Source organism: Ursus americanus, chromosome X, assembly GCF_024610735.1.
Source record: "Ursus americanus isolate L20-20 chromosome X, mUrsAme1.1.p, whole genome shotgun sequence".
In the NCBI taxonomy this organism is placed as follows: Eukaryota; Metazoa; Chordata; class Mammalia; order Carnivora; family Ursidae; genus Ursus; species Ursus americanus.
In genome coordinates this window covers 66247608-66269642 of record NC_142164.1, presented here as the reverse complement: position 1 = coordinate 66269642, position 22035 = coordinate 66247608, and the positions used below count along the sequence as shown (strand labels likewise).

The 22035-nt window shown below is 37.7% G+C and overlaps 1 protein-coding gene and 1 pseudogene across 5 annotated transcripts in view; both read left to right on the top strand.

Moving 5' to 3' along the window:
• Positions 1-5654, top strand: part of LOC123780198 (keratin, type I cytoskeletal 18 pseudogene) — a 31582-nt pseudogene extending 25928 nt beyond the window's left edge.
• The window catches only part of EDA (ectodysplasin A), a 421716-nt gene that overhangs the window by 321358 nt on the left and 78323 nt on the right, over positions 1-22035 (top strand). The gene's annotated exons all lie outside the window — the stretch shown is intronic.

Sequence of the window (22035 nt, the reverse complement as noted above, 5' to 3'; positions counted from 1 at the left end):
ATGATTTCAACAAGCTTTCACCACTGATGCTTGATTAACAAACATTTTTAAAATATCAACAACTTGTAAGACATTGTACCAGGCCCTGCAGTTGGTAGAGCTACCAAATTCCTGTCCTCAGTACCTAAGTCCTAAAGTGAACTGAATGTAAAAGTTAAAGATTAGGCTGCTTAAAAATATTTGTGTCATTTTTAAATTATAAAAATAATACATACTCATTATAACAAACATAAGCAATACAGCATCATGTAAGGTAAAATATGAACATGCCTGCCTCCCATTAGAAAATGCTGTAAAGGTAAGATATCTTTGAGGAATCTCTTACTTGCCTAAAAGAGGTCAGAAGCCCACCTGACCTGAGGTTCTCTAAAGGTATTTCTGTTCTGTCTCGATGTCTTAAATTCCTTCTAGTTATTTGTTTCTAAATATTATGAAAAATGATGAACCCTAAGCCAGGAGGCCCAGATTATAGTCCCAGCTCTGCCATTGGTAGTTAAACTCACATTATGATCTTGGGGAAGTCTTTACTTCTCTGATCTTAGTTTTTTCTTAAGGTTAAACTAGAATCAGTGACTGTCAACTCTAGTGTAAAAGATTGAAAATCATGTAAGGAGGTTTTTTTCAAGGTACACACCCCTGGAAATTCTGACCACTCTGCCCCATTAAGAACTCTATAATGAGACGGTACTCTTACTGATGAGATTACATCATATCCCTCAGATATATTAGGGTAAGAAAAATATGTTGGGGGCGCCTGGGTGGCGCAGTCATTAAGCGTCTGCCTTCGCCTCAGGGCGTGATCCCAGCATACTGGGATCGAGCCCCACATCAGGCTCCTCCGCTGGGAGCCTGCTTCTTCCTCTCCCACTCCCCCTGCTTGTGTTACCTCTCTGGCTGGCTGTCTCTCTCTGTCAAATAAAAAAAAATCTTAAAAAAAAAGAAAAATATGTTGAACTACTAGAATAGATGATCTAATTGTTACCTTCTGTTTCTCTTATAATTTTCTCCTAATTATTCCTGATTTCTATAATATAATAGCTAGGGTAGTCTTAGCCAATTAGATGATGCCTGGATGATTAAATATTCTGGATTTCAGTTTGGATGGTCAAATGAGCCTTTTCATTAACATCCATAAAGAGACTCAGTAAGGATTAAGAACATGCTTATGGTTTTAAGAAGTGAAGGCTATAAGAAGGTTAACTTGTTGGCCAAGTGGTAAACTGTCAGCTCCCTTTTGTATGGCTCCTCAAAATGTCACAGGAAGATGTAGATATGCAGGCAGATGGCTCCTATTGGATCTATAGTGGATTACTTACGCAACCCTGCCTTACTCTAGATTCTACTCTTAAACCTGTAGGGCCTCTTTTGTCTCATATGTGAAGCTACTAGGGCTTCCTTTTTTTCATTCATTCATTCAAGTAAATGTTTATTAAGTACCAACTAGTTGTTGAATAAATGTTTATTGATCTCTGGACCACTAGGAACATAGAGTTAAACATGGTAAGATCCTACCCTCACCAATCTCACAGTTGAATAGTTTCAACCCAGTATAGTAAGTGATATAATTGGGTAAGCACAGGGTGCTATGGGACACATGATCACCTGATCTACACCTGGGAGGTTCTGGAAGGTCTCCTAATGGTCTCCTGAGCTGCAACCTGACAGATGCTAAAGAGTTAGCCAAGTGAAGATTTGAGGGAAGGGAGAGAGAACATCCATGTTGGAAGGCTTAGAGTAAGAGGAGTTTGGTTCATTTGAGGAACTGAAACAAGTTTGTATGGTTAATATAGATTCCTAAAGGGGAAGTGATAAATGAGCTGACTGGCAGGGGACAAATCAAATAAAAGACTTGGAATCCATTTTTATGGAGCATAGAAATTATCCTAAAGGCAATGGGGAAGCACAGGATCAATGTCAAGAATAGATTTTATGGAAAATATTTTCAAATGCTAAATACATATACTCTGATCCAGCAATTCCACTTTTACTTCTAGACATACTTACATGTGGGAAATCATTTATCAACAGTGATATTCTTTGCTGTACTATGTGAAATAGCAGAGTATTGGAAATAACATAAATGTCCATTATTTAAGAAATGATTAAATAAATTATGATAAATCTATAACTGGTAACTGGTTGCTTGGGGGAAGAAAAATGTTTAAGGTTGTGGTGGGGGGAGAGTTAACTTCATTTTCATATTTCTGTATCTTTTGAATTTTTAAAATATATGCACTAATTTAAAATAAGAAAATTTAATTTTTAAAATAAAATATGCATGATATGTCATTTTTTACCCATCATCCAAATATATTAGCAATAATTTTATAATATAATAACATCCCATGCTAATTAGGAGGTGGGAAAGCCCATATCTTTGTGGAAAGAATATAAATTGGTTTTTTTCCAGCTTTATTGAGGTATAATTGACAAATACAAATTGTGTACATTTAAGGTATACAATGTGATATTTTTATATACAATGTGAAATGATTACCATAATCAAGCTAATTAACATTTCCATCAGCTAACATAGTTCCCTCTTTTTTGTGATGAGAACACTTAAGACTTACTATCAGCAAATTTCAAGCATACAACACAGTAATATTAACTATAGTCACCATGCTATGCATTAGATCTCCAGAATTTATTTATCTTGCATAACTAAAACTTTGTACCCTTTGACCAACACTTCCCCATTTCCCCAACACCCAGCTCCTGGCAACCACCATTCTACTCTGCTTCTGTGAGTTTATTTTTTTTTATATATTCTACATATAAGCGATATCATGTAGTATTTGTCTTCCTGTGTCTGGCTTATTTCATTTAGGGTGATGTCTTCTAGGTTTACCTATGTTGTTGTAAATGGCAGAATTTCCCTCTTTTTTAAAGCTGAATAATATTTCATCACATGTGTGTGTGATCAAATTTTCTTTTTCCATTCATTTGACACTTAGGTTGTTTCCATGTCTTGGCTATTATGACTAATGCTACAACAAACATAAGAATGCAGATATCTCTTCAAGATACTGATTTTATTTTCTTTGTATATACACCCAGAAGTAAGATCACTGAATCATGTGGTATTTCTATTTTTAGTTTTTGAGGAACCCGTTTTCCATAATGTCTGTACTGCTTTACATTCCTACCAACAGTGCACAAGGGTGCCCTTTCTTCTACATCCTAACCAACAAGTGTTTTCTCTTATCTTTTTTGATGATAGCCATACTAACAGGTGTGAGGTAACATCTCATTGTGGTTTTGATTTGCATTTCCATGATGATGAGTGATGTTGAGCATCTTTTCATATGTCTGTTGGCCAATTTTATGTCTTCTTTGGAAAACTGTCTATCCAGGTCCTTTGCCCATTTTTAAATCAGGTTATTATTATTTATGCTATTTTTTATTATTATTTGGTATTGAGTTGTTTGAATTCCTTACATATTTTGGATACTGACCCCTAAACAGATGTATATTTCCCCCATTTCATAGGTTGTCTCTTCACTCTATTGATTATTTCCTTTGCTGTGCAGAAGCTTTTTAGTTTGATGCAATTCTGCTTGTCTTTTTTTTGCTTTTGCCACCTGTACTTTTGACATCATATTCAAAAAATTATTGCCCTGACCAATGTCAAGAAGTTTTTTCCTGGCAGCCTGAGCCTGAGCCCTGGACTCTTAACTTCACCACTCACTCCACCTTCTCCACCAACTATTGGTCCCTGGGCTCCATGCATTCGTCCAGCCATTGGATCTGGCCTGTCAGCAGTGTGGCCAACACTTATGCAGGAGCTAGGGGATCAGGCTCCTGGATCTCTGTGTCCTGCTCCACCAGCTTCCAAGGTGGCTGGAGGTCTGGGTGCCTGACCACAGGGATGACTGGGGATTTGGTGGGCATAGGGGATATCCAGGGTGAGAAGGAAACCATGAAAGACCTGAATGACCACCCGTCCTCCTACCTGGAGAGGGTGAGGAGCCTGGAGGCTGATAATCAGAGACTGGAGATCAAAATCTGAAAACACCTGGAAAAGAAGGGACAGCAGGTCAGAGACTGGGGGCATTACTTCAGGACCATCAAGGAGTTGAGGGCTCAGATCTTTGTAAATTCTGTGGACTGTGTCTGCATTGTTCTGAAGATGGACAATGCCTGTCTTGCTACTGAAGACTTCAGAGTCAAGTATGAAACAGAGCTGGCCGTGCACCAGTCTGTGGACAATGACATCTGTGGGCTCTGCAAGTCATTAAAGACATCAGTGTCACTCAGTTGCAGCTGGAGATGGAAATTGACTCTCAAGGTAGAGCTGTTCTTCATGAACAAGAACCATGAGGAAGAAGTAAAGGGTCTACAGACCCAAACTCCCAACTCTAGGTTGACCATGGAGTTGGATGCCCCCAATCTCAGAACTTCAGCAAGATCATGGTGGACATCCAGGCCCAGTATGACAAGCTGGCTGAGAAGAACTAAAAGGAGCTGGACAAGTACCAGGTTGGCCTCCAGATTGAGGAAAGCACCACAGTGATCACCTCACTGACTGATGAGATAGGAGCAGCTGAGATGATGTTCATGGAGCTGACACATATGGCTCAGTCCTTGGAGATCAACCTGGACTCTATAAGAAATATGAAGGCCAGCTTGAAGAACAACCTGAGGGAAGTGGTGGCCTGCTGTGTCATGCAGATGTAGCAGCTTATTGGTTTCCTGCTGCACCTGGAGTCAGAGCTGTCCCAGACCCAGTCAGAGGGGCAGCACCAGATCCAGGAGTACAAAGCCCTGATGAACATCAAGGCCAAGTTGGAGGCTGAAATCGCCACCTACTATCACCTGCTGGAAGACAGAGAGAGGGCTTGAATCTTGGCAACACCCTAGACAGCAACGACTCCATGCAAACCATCCAAAAGACCACCACCTACAGGATTGTGGAGGGCAAAGGGGCGTCTGAGACCAATGACATCAGTTTTGAGACTTTGAAGCAGCCAAAGCAGTGTACTCTTTGGGGAGCAGGAGGCCAATAAAAAGTTCAGAGGTTAAAAAAAAAAATTCTTCCCTATGTTTTCTTCTAGTAGTTTTACAATTTCAGGTCTGTGTTTATCTCTAATCCATTTTGAGTTGATTTTTGTATATGCTGTGAGATAAGTGTCCAATTTCATTCTTTTGCATGGAGATGTCCTGTTTTCCCAGAACCATTTATTGAAAAGACTATCCTCTCCCCATGGTGTGCTCTTGGCATCCTTGTTGAAGATTGGCTAGCCTGTAAATGCATAGATTTATTTCTGGGCTCTCTATTCTGTTCCATTGGTCTATATGACTGTTTTTACACTAGTACCATACTATTTTGATTACCATACCTTTGTAATATATTTAGAAATCAGGAAATGTAATGCCTTCAACTTTGTTCTTTTTGCTTAAGTTTGCTTGGGCTATCTGGGGTCTTTTTGTGGTTCCATGTGAATTTTAGGATTGTTTTTTCTATTTCTGTGAAAAAAATGTCATTGGAATTTTGACAGAGCGTGAAATCTATAGATGGCTTTGGGTAATATGAACATTTTAACAGTATCAATTTTTCCAATCCAAGAATACAGGGTATCTTTCTACTTTTTTGTGTATCTTTTTCAATTTCTGTTATCGGCATTTTATAGTTTTCAGTGTACTGATCTTTTACTTCCTTGGTTAAATTTATTCCTAAGTATTTTGTTCTTTTTGATGCTATTGTGAATGGGATCTTTTTCTTAATTTCTTTTTTTAATAGTTCATTGTTGTGTATAGAAACACAACTGATTTTTGTATGTTCATTTTGTATCCTGCATCTTTACTGAATTCATTTATTATTTCTAACAATTTTTGGTGGAGTCCAGAGTTTTCTACATATAGGTTTATATCATCAGCAGACAGAGACAATTTTACTTTTTCCTTTCCAACTTGGATGCCTTCTATTTCTTTTTCTTGCCTAATTGCTCTGGCTAAAAGATTTCAAGTACTATGTTGAAAGAAGTGGCAAGAATAGATATCCTTCTCTTTTTCCTGTTCTTAGAGGAAAAGCTTTCAGCTTTTCACTAAGTGTGATGTTAGCTGTATGCTTGTCGTATATAACCTTTCTTATGTTGAAATACATTCCTTCTATACCTAATTTGTGAAGAGTTTTTATCATGAAAGAATGTTGAATTTTGTCAAATGCTTTTCTGAATCTATTGAGATGATCATATGATTTTTATCATATGTAGTATATGATACTACATATCATATGTAGTATATCATATTTGAGAATATAAATTATATAAATTATTACACCCATTTTGGATATTAATACAACTCTCCAGTCAAATTAAACATTCAGATACCTTTATAATATATCATTTACAGTTTGGGGAATCTATCATACAAAAATAAGAATACCAGTACATAGGTCATATATACAAGGATATTTATTATAGGACTGCTTTAGTGGCAAAAAGAGGGATAACCCATGGGGTGCCTGGGTGGCGCAGTCATTAAGCGTCTGCCTTCAGCTCAGGGTGTGATCCCAGCGTTCTGGGATCGAGCCCCACATCAGGCTCCTCTGCTGGAAGCCTGCTTCTTCCTCTCCCACTCGCCCTGCTGTGTTCCCTCTCTCGCTGGCTGTCTCTCTCTCTCTGTCAAATAAATAAATAAAATCTTTTTTTAAAAAAGAGGGATAGGGGCGCCTGGGTGGCACAGCGGTTAAGCGTCTGCCTTCGGCTCAGGGCATGATCCTGGCGTTATGGAATCGAGCCCCACATCAGGCTCCTCCGCTGGGAGCCTGCTTCTTCCTCTCCCACTCCCCCTGCTTGTATTCCCTCTCTCTCTGGCTGTCTCTATCCTGTCAAATAAATAAATAAAATCTTAAAAAAAAAAGAGGGATAACCCTAGTATCTATAAACAAGGAAATGGCTGAATAAATTATGACATAGTCATACCATCGAATACTATGCAGCTATTAAAATGAATATGTTACAGTTTCATGTATGGATTTAAAGAATAGCCATGTTCTTTGCTAGGTAATAAAAATTGTTTCAGAGTAATGTGTAAAATATAATCTCATATCTATTTAAGAAAAGAAAGATTTTGGGGCGCCTGAATGGTTCAGTCAGTTAAGCATCCAACTCTTGATTTCGGCTCAGGTCATGATCTCAGGGTCGTGAGGTCAAGCCCCACATTGTGCTCTGCTCTCTGGGCAGAGTCTGCTCAGGATTCTCTCTCTCCTTCCTCCTCTGCCCCTCCCCCTGCTCATGCTCACTGGCTCTCTCTCTCAAATAAATAAATAAATAAATAAATAAATAAATAAATAAATAAATAAAATCTTTTTAAAATAGAAAGATTTTAAACCCTAAAAATGTTTATGGATATAGATATATGGATATAAACATAGAAACAGATGTGGAATGCAGAAGCACCAAATTCTGCATTATTGATTACATCAGCTGGAAAAAGGTTGGACGGGAAAGGGATAACTCTTAAGTGGTTCTTTATATAGTTCTGTACTGTTTTTTACAATAAGTATGTTACTGTAATTTATTAAAAATAAAATGGAGAAAAAGTGAAGAAAATGTAGAGAAAAATGGACTAAAGAGGCGTAAGGGAGACTGATGCAATGATATACATAAGAAATGATGGTGGCATAATTAGAGTAGCATCAGTGGAAATAAAAGTAGACAGTTTCACTTAGTGGGTAGAAAAAAATTAGGACTTGGTGATTTGATTGAAGGGAGAGAAAGAGGAGTCAAAGAAGCCACCCAGGTTTCTGGCAAAGTGCTATACTATTCACAGAGATAATGATCAGAAAAGGAAGATGTGGGGCGCCTGGGTGGCTCAGTCGTTAAGCGTCTGCTTTCGGCTCAGGGCGTGATCCCGGAGTTCTGGGATCGAGCCCTACGTCAGGCTCTTCCACTGGGAGCCTGCTTCTTCCTCTCCCACTCCCCCTGCTTGTGTTCCCTCTCTCGCTGGCTATCTCTCTCTCTGTCAAATAAATAAAATCTTTAAAAAAAAAGAAAAGAAAAAGAAGATGTGTGGTTTTAAATAGGTTTTGAGTTTCAGGTACCTGTGGGAAATTCAAGAGGAGAAATCTTGTAAGCAGTTGGGGATATGCACCTGAAGCTTAGGAAAAATATCTGGGCTGGAAATATAGAAATGGAGATCATTAGCTAGGTTAGGAGTCTCTCAGTTGCAAGAGACAGATAGCTGGCCTAAACTGGATTAAGATTTTTTTTTTTAAAAAAGAAGAGGGTGTGGGATTTATTGGCTCATTTAACTGTAAAGTCCTTGATGAAGTTGGCTTAAGATATGGCTGAACCTTCGAGATCAAATGATCTCATCAGGACTCTCTCAGCTCTGCTTTCCTCAGTATTGGCCTCATTGTTCAGGCAGGTTCTCCCTATAATGTGGCAAAAATAGCTATTAGCTGCTCTAGCTTACAGTCTTCCAACTTAGCAAAACCAATGGAAAGAGTGGGTTTCACCCATCTACTGAAATCAGTAAGAAGGATGTTGTTGGCAACATTGGTGAGAGCAGTTTCAGTAGTGTAATGGGGACAGAAAGATTGAGAGTCAAGTTAGATGAATTAGTAGAAAATAGCAAATATAAATGAAAGGGAGGGAGACAACAGAGTAATAGCTGGAGATTAACTAACCATCTACTATGTGCAAGGCACTGTGCTACATTACATGCAGTGATACAAAAATGAGTAAGATAAAGTTCCTTAGTTCTGGAAACCCATGGTCTTCATAAAAGAGGGAATCTTATAAATTATTCCCGGAGGTGATAAGTACTTATATGCAGATATAAGATTGCAGTGGAAGCATAGAAGAGGGAGCCACAGAATAGCCAATCAATACATTAAATATATCTCCAAGGAAAAGTGCATAATGGCTGGCATGTACTAGGCATGCATACATGAATGGATAAGGTAAAATTTGAACTGGATTTTGGAGGATGAAGAGGACTTTGATGAAGAAAAGTAGAAAGTGCCTTTCTGACAAAGGTAGCAGAAAGTGCAAAGACTAGCCAAATCCCCTAGGTCTGTTGGCTCTTATGGCTTAAGAAAAAAAACTGATACGTAACATAGAAGCTTGGAAGAAGTACTGAGGGAAGCCACAACCGCTGGGCAGAGAAAATGTGACAAGAGCTCAGAACTTCCTAAGAAGGTTTCACATGTCCACTTAGGTATTTGATAAATTACATTTTAATCCCAAATTATCTTGGCATCTTCCCCATCTCACTGTATCTGTCTTCTACCCTCCATACACTTGAGAAATATTAGCAAGACAAACACAGCTCTTTCTTTTTACTAAATACAAGATATATAAGCCATGTGTAATTGTTTTTAACTTTGGTAGCAGTTTTAATTTCCCTGATAGTCTACTTATAAATCTCTGGTGCAGGGTAGCAAAATACATTTAGAACCTCAGTATAATTTAGAACCAATGATTGATCCTACTTTCTTTCTTGTTTAGGACTCAAGCTGACTTAGAAGACATAGATCCTATGCCATTAACATGTTCAGAAATGTAGAGAGAGCTATTTTTGAAATAATTAAGTACCAAGGATGTTTTGCTATAGACTTAAGTCTTGGCTGCATTTTAGTACTGTTTCCAGTATACAACCCCTTTAATGAATCTAGTACCGTGGTGCTTTAGGTCAGTTCTTGTGAGTCTAGCCTAACTTAGGTTCTATATACTCCAGGCCAGGGTTCTAACAAATCTCTGCTGTTTGTCAAATGGTGTACTAGACAGAAGGTGGCTTTGTGCAGATCTCTTCTCCCTATAGCAAAACAACTCATGGGCCTGGCCTGCTGCCAGAAAGTCAGTAGTGTTATCTTTATAGATGAAATTTAGTGCATCATTATCTTACATTGTGCCAGAAGAGAGGGAAGAAGATTGACTTGGTAATTCACTATGTTTTGATCCTAATCTGTTTAGAAATATGATTTCTTAAAAAGGAAATGGAAAAAGAATGTGTTTCTCTTGATAGCTTCACAGTACCTCCTGAGAGGATGTTCAGTTATTGTAAATACAGCAATTTGATTATTTCCTCAAATTTCAGATATATTTCATCTCTTTAAAAAAATAAGCTACATTGAAATGAGCAAGTTTTAAAGTATGATTTGCATGCTTTCAAAAATTAAATTTTATGTTTCAGGTCACACATTTAAATCTCTGTTTTGTTCAAGAGAAAAAAAACAAACTTCTTGCATGAGTCACAAAGTCACTGGTTTGTATAGGGCATTATCTTTACAAGTCATCTCCAAAGCTCTTTATAAACATAGATTTACACTGTAACCTATTTAAAGGAGAAGGGTCTATTTGTGGTACAAATATTTTAACCCAGAGGTTACTTTCAAGTTTCAGTTCAGCATTTTGAATCTAATCTGTTCTTCCCATCCCCTAGCATAGTATGCAGAAATCCAGAAGATATCAGAAATAAGGCCCAAATTTAGTACAGTTAAGCTTCCAGTGCATGGATAAAATATACCTACAAGAAAGAAAACTTCAGTTGATATTAACAAGCAATCTTTCTGACCCTTGATTTCTCTCTCAGACAGCTTGAGGCAAAGAAAAAACATAGAATTTAAAGCCACATAGACCTGATTTTAAATTTTAAATCACAGAGACCTGGGGCATCTGGGTGGCTCAGTCATTTAAGCATCCCACTCTTGATTTCAGCTCAGGTCATGATCTCAGGGTCTTGAGATCAAGCCCCACAGCAGGCTCCATGCTCAGTGGGAACCCCGCTTCTCTCCCTCTCTTTCCCTCTGCTTCTATGCCTGCTCCCACTCTCCCTCTCTCTCTCTCTCTCTCTCTCTACTAAATAAATAAGGGGCACCTGGGTGGCTCAGTTAAGTGTCTGCCTTCAGCTCAGGTCATGATCCCAGGGTCCTCAGATAGAATCCCGCATTGGGCTCCCTGTTCAGCAGGGGTTCTGCTTCTCCCTCACCCTCTGCCTCTCCTCCCTGCTTGTGTTCTCTCTCTCATTCAAATAAATAAATAAAGTCTTTAAAATTAAATTAAATTAATCTTTTTAAAAAATAACTGAGACCTAATTTCAAATCCTAGCTGAACTGCTTTTAGCTTTGTGGCCTTGGCCAAGTCATGTAACCTCTCTCAGCATACGTTTTCTCATTATATAAAGACAATATGATACTTTATTTGATAAGCTATTTAAAAAAGGATTAGAGGTAATATAAAATTCCTAATTCAATGCTGGCACATAACAGGCGCTCAATAATTGGTATTTATTAATATCAACTGTAAAATGACAATAGTACTAATCCATCTACTTCCCAGGTTATAGATAAATAAATGAGAATGCTTTTCTTCAAACATCACAGTCTTTTTTTTTAATGATTTTTTATTATATTATGTTAGTCACCATACAGTACATCCCCGGTTTCTGATGTAAACTTCGATGATTCATTAGTTGCATATAACACCCAGTGCACCATGCAATACATGCCCTCCTTACTACCCATCACCAGTCTATCCCATTCCCCCACCCCCCTCCCTTCTGAGGCCCTCAGTTTGTTTTTCAGAGTCCATAGTCTCTCATGCTTCATTCCCCCTTCTGATTACCCCCCCCTTTCTTTATCCCTTTCTTCCCCTACCGATCATCCTAGTTCTTATGTTCCATAGATGAGAGAAACCATATGATAATTGTCTTTCTCTGCTTGACTTATTTCACTTAGCATTATCTCCTCCAGTGCCGTCCATGTTGTAGCAAATGTTGAGAACTCATTCTTTCTGATTGCTGAGTAATATTCCATTGTATATATGGACCACAACGTCTTAATCCAGTCATCTGTTGAAGGGCATCTCGGCTCCTTCCACGATTTAGCTATTGTGGACAATGCTGCTATGAACATTGGGGTGCATATGGCCCTTCTCTTCACTACATCTGTATCTTTGGGTAAACACCCAGTAGTGCAATGGCTGGGTCATAGGGTAGCTCAATTTTTAACTTTTTAAGGGACCTCCACACTGTTTTCCAGAGTGGCTGTACCAACTTGCATGCCCACCAACAGTGTAGGAGGGATCCCCTTTCCCCACATCCTCTCCAACAATTGTTGTTTCTTGCCTTGTCTGTTTTTGCCATTCTAACTGGCGTAAGGTGGTATCTCAATGTGGTTTTGATTTGAATTTCCCTGATGGCTAATGATTTTGAACATTTTTTCACGTGTCTGTTAGCCATTTGTATGTCTTCATTGGAAAAGTGTCTGTTCATATCTTCTGCCCATTTTTTGATTTGATTATTTGTTTCTCATGTATTGAGTTTGAGAAGTTCTTTGTAGATCTTGGATACCAGTCTTTTATCTGTAGTGTCATTTGCAAATATATTCTCCCATTCCGTGGGCTGCCTCTTAGTTTTTTTGACTGTTTCCTTGGCTGTGCAGAAGCTTTTTATCTTGATGAAGTCCCACAAGTTCATTTTATCTTTTGTTTCTCTTGCCTTTGGAGATGTGTCATGAAAAAGGTTGCTTTGGCCGATGTCATAGAGGTTGCTGCCTATGTTCTCCTCTATGATTTTGATGGATTCCTGCCTCACATCGAGGTCTTTCATCCATTTGGAGTTTATTTTTGTGTATGGTGTGAGAGAGTGGTCAAGTTTCATTCTTTTGCATGTAGCTGTCCAATTTTCCCAGCACCATTTATTGAAGAGACTGCCTTTTTTCCACTGGATTTTTTTTCCTGCTTTATCAAAGATTAGTTGCCCAAAGAGCCGAGGGTCCATTTCTGGGTTCTCTATTCTGTTCCATTGGTCTATGTGTCTGTTTTTGTGCCAGTACCATGCTGTCTTTGTGATCACAGCTTTGTAGTACAGCTCAAAATCAGGCATTGTGATACCCCCAGCTTTGTTTTTCCTTTTCAACAGTTCCTTGGCGATTCGGGGCCTTTTCTGTTTCCATACAAATTTAAGGACTATTTGTTCCAGTTCTTTGAAAAATGTCCTCGGTATTTTGATCAGGATAGCATTGATAATGTAGATTGCTCTGGGTAGCATGGACATTTTAACTATGTTAATTCTTCTGATCCATGAGCATGGAATATTTTTCCATCTTTTTGTGTCTTCCTCAATGTCTTTCAAGAGTGATTTATAGTTTCTAGAATATAGGTCCTTTACGTCTCTGGTTAAGTTAATTCCAAGGTAACATATGGTTTTTGGTGCTATTGTAAATGGGATGAATTCCCTAATTTCTCTTTCTTCAGTCTCATTATTCCTGTATAGAAATGCAACTGATTTCTGAGCATTGATTTTGTATCCCGCCACATTACTGAATTGCTCTATAACTTCTAATAATTTGGGAGTGGATTCTTTTGGGTTTTCCATATAGAGTATCATGTCATCTGCGAAGAGAGACAGTTTGACTTCTTCTTTGCCATTATGGATACCTTTTATCCCTTTTTGTTGTCTGATTGCTGTTGAAAGGATTTCTAGTACTATGTTGAATAATAGTGGTGAGAGTGGGCATCCTTGTTGTGTTCCTGATCTTAAGGGAAAGGCTTCCAGCTTTTCCCCATTGAGAATAATATTTGCTGTAGGCTTTTCATAGATGGTTTTTATGAAATTGAGGAATGTTCCCTCTATCCCTACACTCTGAAGGGTTTTAATCAGGAAAGGATGCTGTATTTTGTCAAATGCTTTTTCTGCATCAATTGAGAGGATCCTATGGTTCCTGAGACTTTTCTTGTTGATATGATGTATCACGCTGATTGATTTGCGAATGTTGAACCACGCTTGCATCCCAGGTATGAAACCCACTTGGTCATGATGGATGATCCTTTTAATACACTGTTGGATTCTATTAGCCAGGATCTTGTTGAGGATTTTGGCGTCCATATTCATTACGGAAATCGGTCTGTAATTCTCCTTTTTGATGGGGTCTTTGCCTGGTTTGGGGATCAAGGTAATATTGGCCTCATAGAATGAGTTTGGTAGCTTTCCTTCTGTTTCTATTTTTTGAAATAGCTTTAGGAGATTAGGTATTTTTTTAAAGATTTTTTTATTTATTTATTCGACAGAGAGAGAGACAGCCAGCGAGAGAGGGAACACAAGCAGGGGGAGTGGGAGAGGAAGAAGCAGGCTCACAGAGGAAGAGCCTGACGTGGGGCTCGATCCCAGGACTCCGGGATCACGCCCTGAGCCGAAGGCAGACGCTTAACCGCTGTGCCACCCAGGCGCCCCATAGGAGATTAGGTATTATTTCTTCTTTGAATGTTTGGTAGAATTCCCCAGGAAAAACGTCCAGGCCTGGAGTTTTGTTATTTGGAAGGTTGTTTATCACTGACTCAGTCTCTTCATAATTAATTGGCCTGTTTAAAAAATCAATTTCTTCCCAAACATCACAGTCTCTTAGCCACTTTTATAGTTGAGAAAAGAAGCTATTCTGCTTATCTCACAGGATTAGTGATGATCAAAGGAGATAATATATGCTAAAGCACTTAGAAAATATAAAGTGTGATTAAAGATCAAGGTGGAGTCTTTAGTTTAAATAAGCCTTGTCTTAAGAGTTCTCTTTTTCTTCTTCCACCAATGAATTAAGAATTAAAGAATAAAAATTGAATATCACAAACTGCTATTACTATTGATAGTTTGTTACATCTGATTTTTCCATTTGCAGAAATATACAGAATGTGAGTTTTGTAAATAAAGTATCTTCTCAGTATACCTGATTATTCATATGTCTTTTATTTAGCAACTTCAAACATCCAGAACACAGCCTGGATACCCAAAAGGAGGTGGGATGAAAGCCCTATGATCTGGAAACAAAATCCCAAGCCAATGAGGCCTCTCACTCTACACCTGTAAGGGAGTAGTACCAACTTTACTAAGCATCTTGGTTTAGTGTTGTATATAAAATAAAGGTTGCTTACTGATAATGAGCTTAGTTGTCTTGACAACCAATTAAAATGAGAGAAGGGATCTGCTGGATGTAAGAAAACTGATACTCTAAGGAGGCACAGTCAGCAGTATAAAGAACAGAAAAATTCTAAAAACAGAACTAGAATACTGAAGTCACGTGGACCATTCATGTAGGGGTTCAAACTTCACTTTGCACCTTAGTAGACACTGAGCACCTCATTGTATGGTCCAGTAGGGAATTCTCATAGTGATGCTTAGTCCCCAACAAATAACTATATCTGACATGACAAGACAAAGAAGTCTCGAAACATTTTAGAAAGATTTCTGTCAGATTTCAAAGTTTGCTGGTTTGGAGTAAGTTTTAGTTATCCGGAAAACTCATTCCTGTGCATCCACTTCTATGGTGCCAAGTAAGTGAGGTGTTAGCTATGCATACAGCTGCTAGGTGAAAACTATGTAACATTGTAATTAGATAGAAATCTGATTTTTTAAAAAAATCTAATGTATAGTATTTAACCAACTCCACTAGAAGCCATCTTAAAGGTTATATAATAAATTCTAAAATATTTGATATGGATTTTTAAAAATGTGAATAGCTAAACATAAAAATGACCCATGACATAATTTAATAATTCCTGATGCAAGAGGTACATCAGAATCTTATAGGACCTTAAGAATATCATTTATAAATAGCAATTATTGATCAAAACTGTACATGTAAATGTTGTAGATTGAACTGAATCTAGTCTGGATTGAAGTCCTTAGCTCTCCCACTTACTGGTTCTCTAACTTGAGGCAAGTCAGCCTCCATGTCATTTCATGGGATTGTGTAAGGGTCAAAAAAAAATGATGTAGATGCAAATGCTATGTAAACTACACAGCGATGTACAAATATGAAGTGTTACTTCTCATAAAAGTTGAATACAGAAAAAAATGTGTTTTGTAAGAGGTAATTGGGGATTTCAAATCAATACGGGATAATAAGAAAACCAAAGTTTTACTTATTCTTAACATATCATGTAACATTGCCATGGAATGGCAACCATAGCAGAAAAATAAGTGGTCTTATTTTTTTCACCAAACCTTGCCGGGTACAGCCCCTTGATTTTACTAAATTAGTCACCCCTCCCCCATCTTTTCTTATCCTGGTTAGAAGCCAGCTCTAAAATTTCATGGCCTTTAAGCAGCCTTAATGCATTTCTCTCCCTATAGCTCATCTTCTTTACATTCTTCCATGTTCATGTTTAAGACATTTACATTTTCTAGATCTCTTTCATGTACTTCTCTCATCTTCTCAGCTAGCTAATAAGCCACAAGAGGTTAGGGATCCCTTCTACCCCAGTGTGGCAACTAGCACAGGATAAACAGTCAAGTAGTTAATAAATGTTTACAGATTGAAAGAAGACATGCCATAGGTCCATGCTGAAGCACACCCTCTTATAATAGAGAAAGCTATACAGCTGACCCTTGAAAAGCATGGGTTTGAACAGCACAGGTCCACTTATGATTTTCTTAATAAGGTTTTGTTTCCTCTAGCTTCCTATTGTAAGAATACAGTATATAATACATATACAAAATACGTGTTAACCTACTGTTTATATTATCAGTAAGGTTTCTGGTCAATAGTACGCGTTAGTAGTTAAGTTTGGGGGGAGTCAAAAGTTTTACACAGATTTTCAACTGTGCAGGAGGTCAGCACCCCACAACCTCAAGTTGTTTAATGCTTAATTGTATTTGAAAGATCTTATGAGACAGGCAGTAGACAGTGGAGATGTCTATGAAGCTACAGACATTATATATATATATATATATATATATATATATATATATATATATATATATATATATAATGGCAAATACTTTGTAAGTCATTGAGATATTGAGGGAAGGAATTGTTATAAATTATTGTTCATGAAGGAGCAACCTACAGGCCCTTTCCAGTTCTATTCCTGAACCACAATAACCATGCTGTCCACAAATGGCTTCTTCCAAGGACAATTATGTACAATACATATAATGTTCCATTCTCACATTTAAACACAAATGAACAAATAAGAATTACATTGTCATTTATCATCACATATTTATTATTTCACCCTTCATTCCCCAGATTGCATTACTTCTCTGCCTGCTGTTGTATAGGATGGCAGATCTTGACCTTTTGTTGCCATAATTCACAGCTTGGATAGCATTCACATGTTCTTCCCTGGGGTCCTTGGAGTTCTGGGCATTTTTCTAGTATGCTGGCTATAAATAGGCCCATTTCTTTTTTGCTCAAGAAAACCTATCAGAATGCAAATGAGAGTGACACTATTATAGAAACACCATGAAATCTATTTCAGTACCTTCAGTACTTTGATAGCAACAACACCTGCAGCATACTTCAATACCTTAGTTGTAAATCACTGGGGTAGTATTGTTTTAGGGACCTGGGTTCAAGGTGCAGGTCTGCTACTTACCTGTTCTGAAACTTTGAACATGCTAATTAATCTCTCAGCCTCAGTTCCTATAAAATAGCATTAATGGTAATACCGACTTCACTGGGTTACTGTGGGGATTAAATATGTGATTTGAAAAGCACTTTCTATATACAAACAATGAGACTGAAGCAAGAGAAATTAGGGAGTCAATTCCATTTACAATAGCACCAAAAATCATACGATATCTCAGAATTAACTAGAGAGGTAAAGGATCTATATTCTAGAAACTACAGATCACTCTTGAAAGACATTGAAGAAGACACAAAAAGATGGAAAAATATTCCATGTTCATTAATCTGAAGAATAAACATAGTTAAAATGTCTGTGCTACCCAGAGCAATCTACACTTTCAATGCCATCCCAATCAAAATACCAATAACATTTTTCAAAGAGCTGGAACAAACAGCCCTTAAATTTGTGTGGAACCAAAAAAGGCCCCGAATCACCAAGGAATTATTGAAAAGGAAAAACAAAGCTGGGGGCATCACAATGCCAGATTTCAAGCTATACTACAAAGCTGTGATCCCAAAGACAGCATGGTCCTGGCACAAAAAACAGACACACAGACCAATGGAACAGAATAGAGACCCCAGAAATGGACCCTCAGCTCTATGGGCAACTAATCTTTGACAAAGCAAGAGAAAACATCCAGTGGAGAAAAGACAGTCTCTTCAATAAATGGTGCTGGGAAAATTGGACAGCTATATGCAAAAGAATGAAACTTCACCACTCTCTCACACCATACACAAAGATAAACTCCAAATGGATGAAAGGCCTCGATGTGAGACAGGAATCCATCAAAATCATAGAGGAGAACATAGGCTGTAACCTCTTTGACATCATCCACAGCAAATTCTTTCATGACACATCTCCAAAGGCAAGAGAAACAAAAGAAAAAAATGAACTTGTGGGACTTCATCAAGATCAAAAGCTTCTGCACAGCCAAGGAAACAGTCAGAAAAACTAAGAGGCAGCCACAGAATGGGAGAAGATATTTGCAAATGACACTACAGATAAAAGACTGGTATCCAAGATCTACAAAGAACTTCTCAAACTCAATACATGAGAAACAAATAATCAAATCAAAAAATGGGCAGAAGATATGAACAGACACTTTTCCGATGAAGACATACAAATGGCTAACAGACACGTGAAAAAATGTTCGAAATCATTAGCCATCAGGGAAATTCAAATCAAAACCATCTTGAGATACCACCTTACGCCAATTAGAATGGCAAAAATTGGCAAGGCAAGAAACAACAATTGTTGGAGAGCATGTGGAGAAAGGGGATCCCTCTTACACTGTCAGTGGGAATGCAAGTTGGTACAGCCACTTTGGAAAACAGTGTGGAGGTTTCCTCAAAAAGTTAAAATTAGAGCTACCCTATGACCCAGCCATTGCACTACTGGGTATTTACCCCAAAGATACAGATGTAGTGAAGAGAAGGGCCATATGCACCCCAATGTCCATAGCAGCATTGTCCACAATAGCTAAATTGTGGAAGGAGCCGAGATGCCCTTCAAAAGACGAATGGGTAAAGAAGATGTGGGCCATATATACAATGGAATATTTCTCAGCCATCAGAAAGAACGATTACCCAACATTTGCAACAACATGGACAGGACTGGAGGAGATTATGCTAAGTGAAATAAGTCAAGCAGAGAAAGACAATTATATGCTTTCACTCATTTGTGGAACATAAGGAATAGCAGGAAGATCAGTAGGAGAAAGAAGGGAAGAATGAAGGGGGTGGTAAACAGAAGGGGGAATGAACCACGAGAGACTGTGGACTCTGGGAAATAAACTGAGGGCTTCAGAGGGGAGGGGGGTGGGGGACTGGGATAGGGCAGTGATGGGTATTAAGGAGGGCACATATTGCATGGAGCACTGGGTGTTACACGCAAATAATGAACCATGGAACACTACATCAAAAACTAAGGATGTACTCTATGGTGACTAACATAACATAATAAAAAAATTATTATTAAAAAAATGAAACGCACTTTTTAAAATTTAAAGTCCTGGGCAAATATGAGTTCTATGTATTCATATGCACCTGTGTGATTTTTCTTTTCTTCATTGTCAGGCCCTTGCCTAGGTCCTGGTTTACCTAGTACTTTGTCTCATTCCTAAGTTTATGTAAATTTCTTAGCCCCTTTTCCCTCAAAATCATTCTGTTGTAGTCAATCCAGCTAACAGTTCCAGATTTATTTTTTTCCATTACAACCAGCTATGCTAAACCCTAACTCCTAGAGGTTATTCTTACTGTACTCATAATGATGAACTTCAATGTAGTCTAAGACAGAAAAAAAACTCCTTATTTTAGAATTTTCCATCTTTTTGCCACTCCCAGAGAATGCTCTCATAAGTCAATTTCTTCTCCTGCCTTGTCAGTACATCCAGCATATACCTGCGTATGGCCCAGTGCAGAAAGACAACTTGAGGGATGCACAGGAAGGGAACTGACCACCAAGAACAGGGCAAGTATGGAGGGTCTAAGGAAAACAGACCCAAGTTCTCGAAATGTGGTGGCATTGTCAAAGTTAGTATGGGACTCTTCAACAGGAAGGCCTGGCTATTCCCACTGCTACTGTTCCAAGCTTTAACTCCATATGCTACAGCCCAGTAGAGCGAAACAGGATTGGAAAACTAGGACCAACTGCCACTCGTAATGTTTTATGGGACTCCACAAGCAGCCCCATTCCTACCAATTGCTCTTCCTACTGGTTCTGATCTATATTGGAACTCCCTCTGGCTGATCTCCATTGCCTTCTCCTTCATCCATTACATAGCTGTTTCAGTTGGGTGGGAATTGTGAATTCTTAGATCTCTACCGAAAAGAAACTCTTACATGTATACAATAACAGACTTAGACAAGAATATACAGTAGCAAAATCTAACAACCCAAATGCTCATTAATAAAATAGTATATGGATAAACTATGACATAGTCATGCAATGAAATATTAAACAGGCAAACCAATGAACTGCAGCAACACTTATTGGTATGAATGAATCTTACAAATATAATTTTAAGCTTATAAAACGTAAGTCCCCTATGTTGAAGTTGTCACCAAAAAAGCCATGTATGTTCTGGGTATATATATCTAGGGGAAATAAAATGGCTATCTCAAAGAGATACCTGCACCCTCATGTTCATTGCAGCATTCTTTATTCTTCCAAGACATGGAAACATTAGTGTTCATCAGTCAATGAATGGATAAAGAAAATGTGGGTTGTGTGTGCCTGTGTGTATACACAAACACAATGGAATATTATTGGGCCATAAAATAGAAGAAAATCTTGCCATTTGTGACAATGTGGATGAACCTTGAAGGCATTATGCTAAATTAAATAAGTCAGACAGAAAAAGACAGAAGTTGTATGATCTCACTCATATGTGGCATCTAAGAAAAAAAAAACAAATTCATAGAAACAGAGAACATATTGGTTGTCAGAGGCAGAGGGTGGGAGATTGGGGAAATGGGTGAAGATGGTCAAAAGGTACAAACATTCTGTTTTACGATTAATAAGTTCTGGGGATAGAATGTACAGCTTGGCAACTGTAGTTAACAGTACTGCATTGTATATTTGAAAGTTGCTAAGAGAGTAGATCTTAAAAGTTCTCATCATAAGAAAAAATATTTGTAACTATGTGTCATGATGGATATTAACTAAAATTATTGGGTAATTATTTCACAATATATACATATATCAAATCTTTACCTTGTACACCATAAACTAATGTTATATGACAGTTATATCTTAAGAAAACCAGAAAAATAAAATAAAAACAATATGTATTAAATGCATTTAAGAAACAAATCACCTTTGACCTATAATAATGAAAAACCTATTTGAATGCTGAAAAAAGGTAATTCCCAAAACATTAAATACAGCATAATAACCATTATATAGTTACAAACAACTAGTTTTTTTTAAAGCTTTTTAGGAATACATATAAATGTGATAGAATTATACGAAAAGGAAGTTGAGAGAATGATGAACACAGGATTCGGAGTAGTTTACCCGTGGTGGGGGAGATAGGGAGATGAGAGTGAGAAGGAACTGCATTATGGAATGTAAGTTTTTATGAAGTCCTAGTTTTTATTTTGAGTGATTGGTTCCCAGGTGCTTGTCACACTATTTTTTAAAACTAACTAAATAGGGGAAGGAAAGGAAAAATAAAATAAGATGAAAATTGAGAGGAAGACAAACCATAAGAGACACTGAACTCTAGGAAACAAACTAAGGGTTGCTAGAGAGGAGGAGGGTGGTGGGAAGGGATAATTGGGTGATGGGAATTAAGGAGGACACTAGATGTAATGAGCACTGGGTGTTATTTGCAGCTGATGAATCACTAAATTCTACCTCTGAAACTAATAAAAAAAAGTAAATAAAGTGAGTTACACATAGACTAGTGTGAATTAAGATATGCTGTAAATGTGAAACATGCCAGATTTCAAAGACTTAGTACCAAAAAGAGCAATGTAAAACATCTTGTCAATACATATTTACATTGATTACATGTTGAAATTATAATATTTTGGATATGTTGAGTTAAAATTTAATATTAAAATTAATTTCACTTTTTTTACTTTTTAATATGGCTAATAGAAAACTTAAGATTACATATGTGGCTCAAACGTGTGGCTTACATTATGTATCTGTTGAACAGTGGTGGTGTAAGAATTCT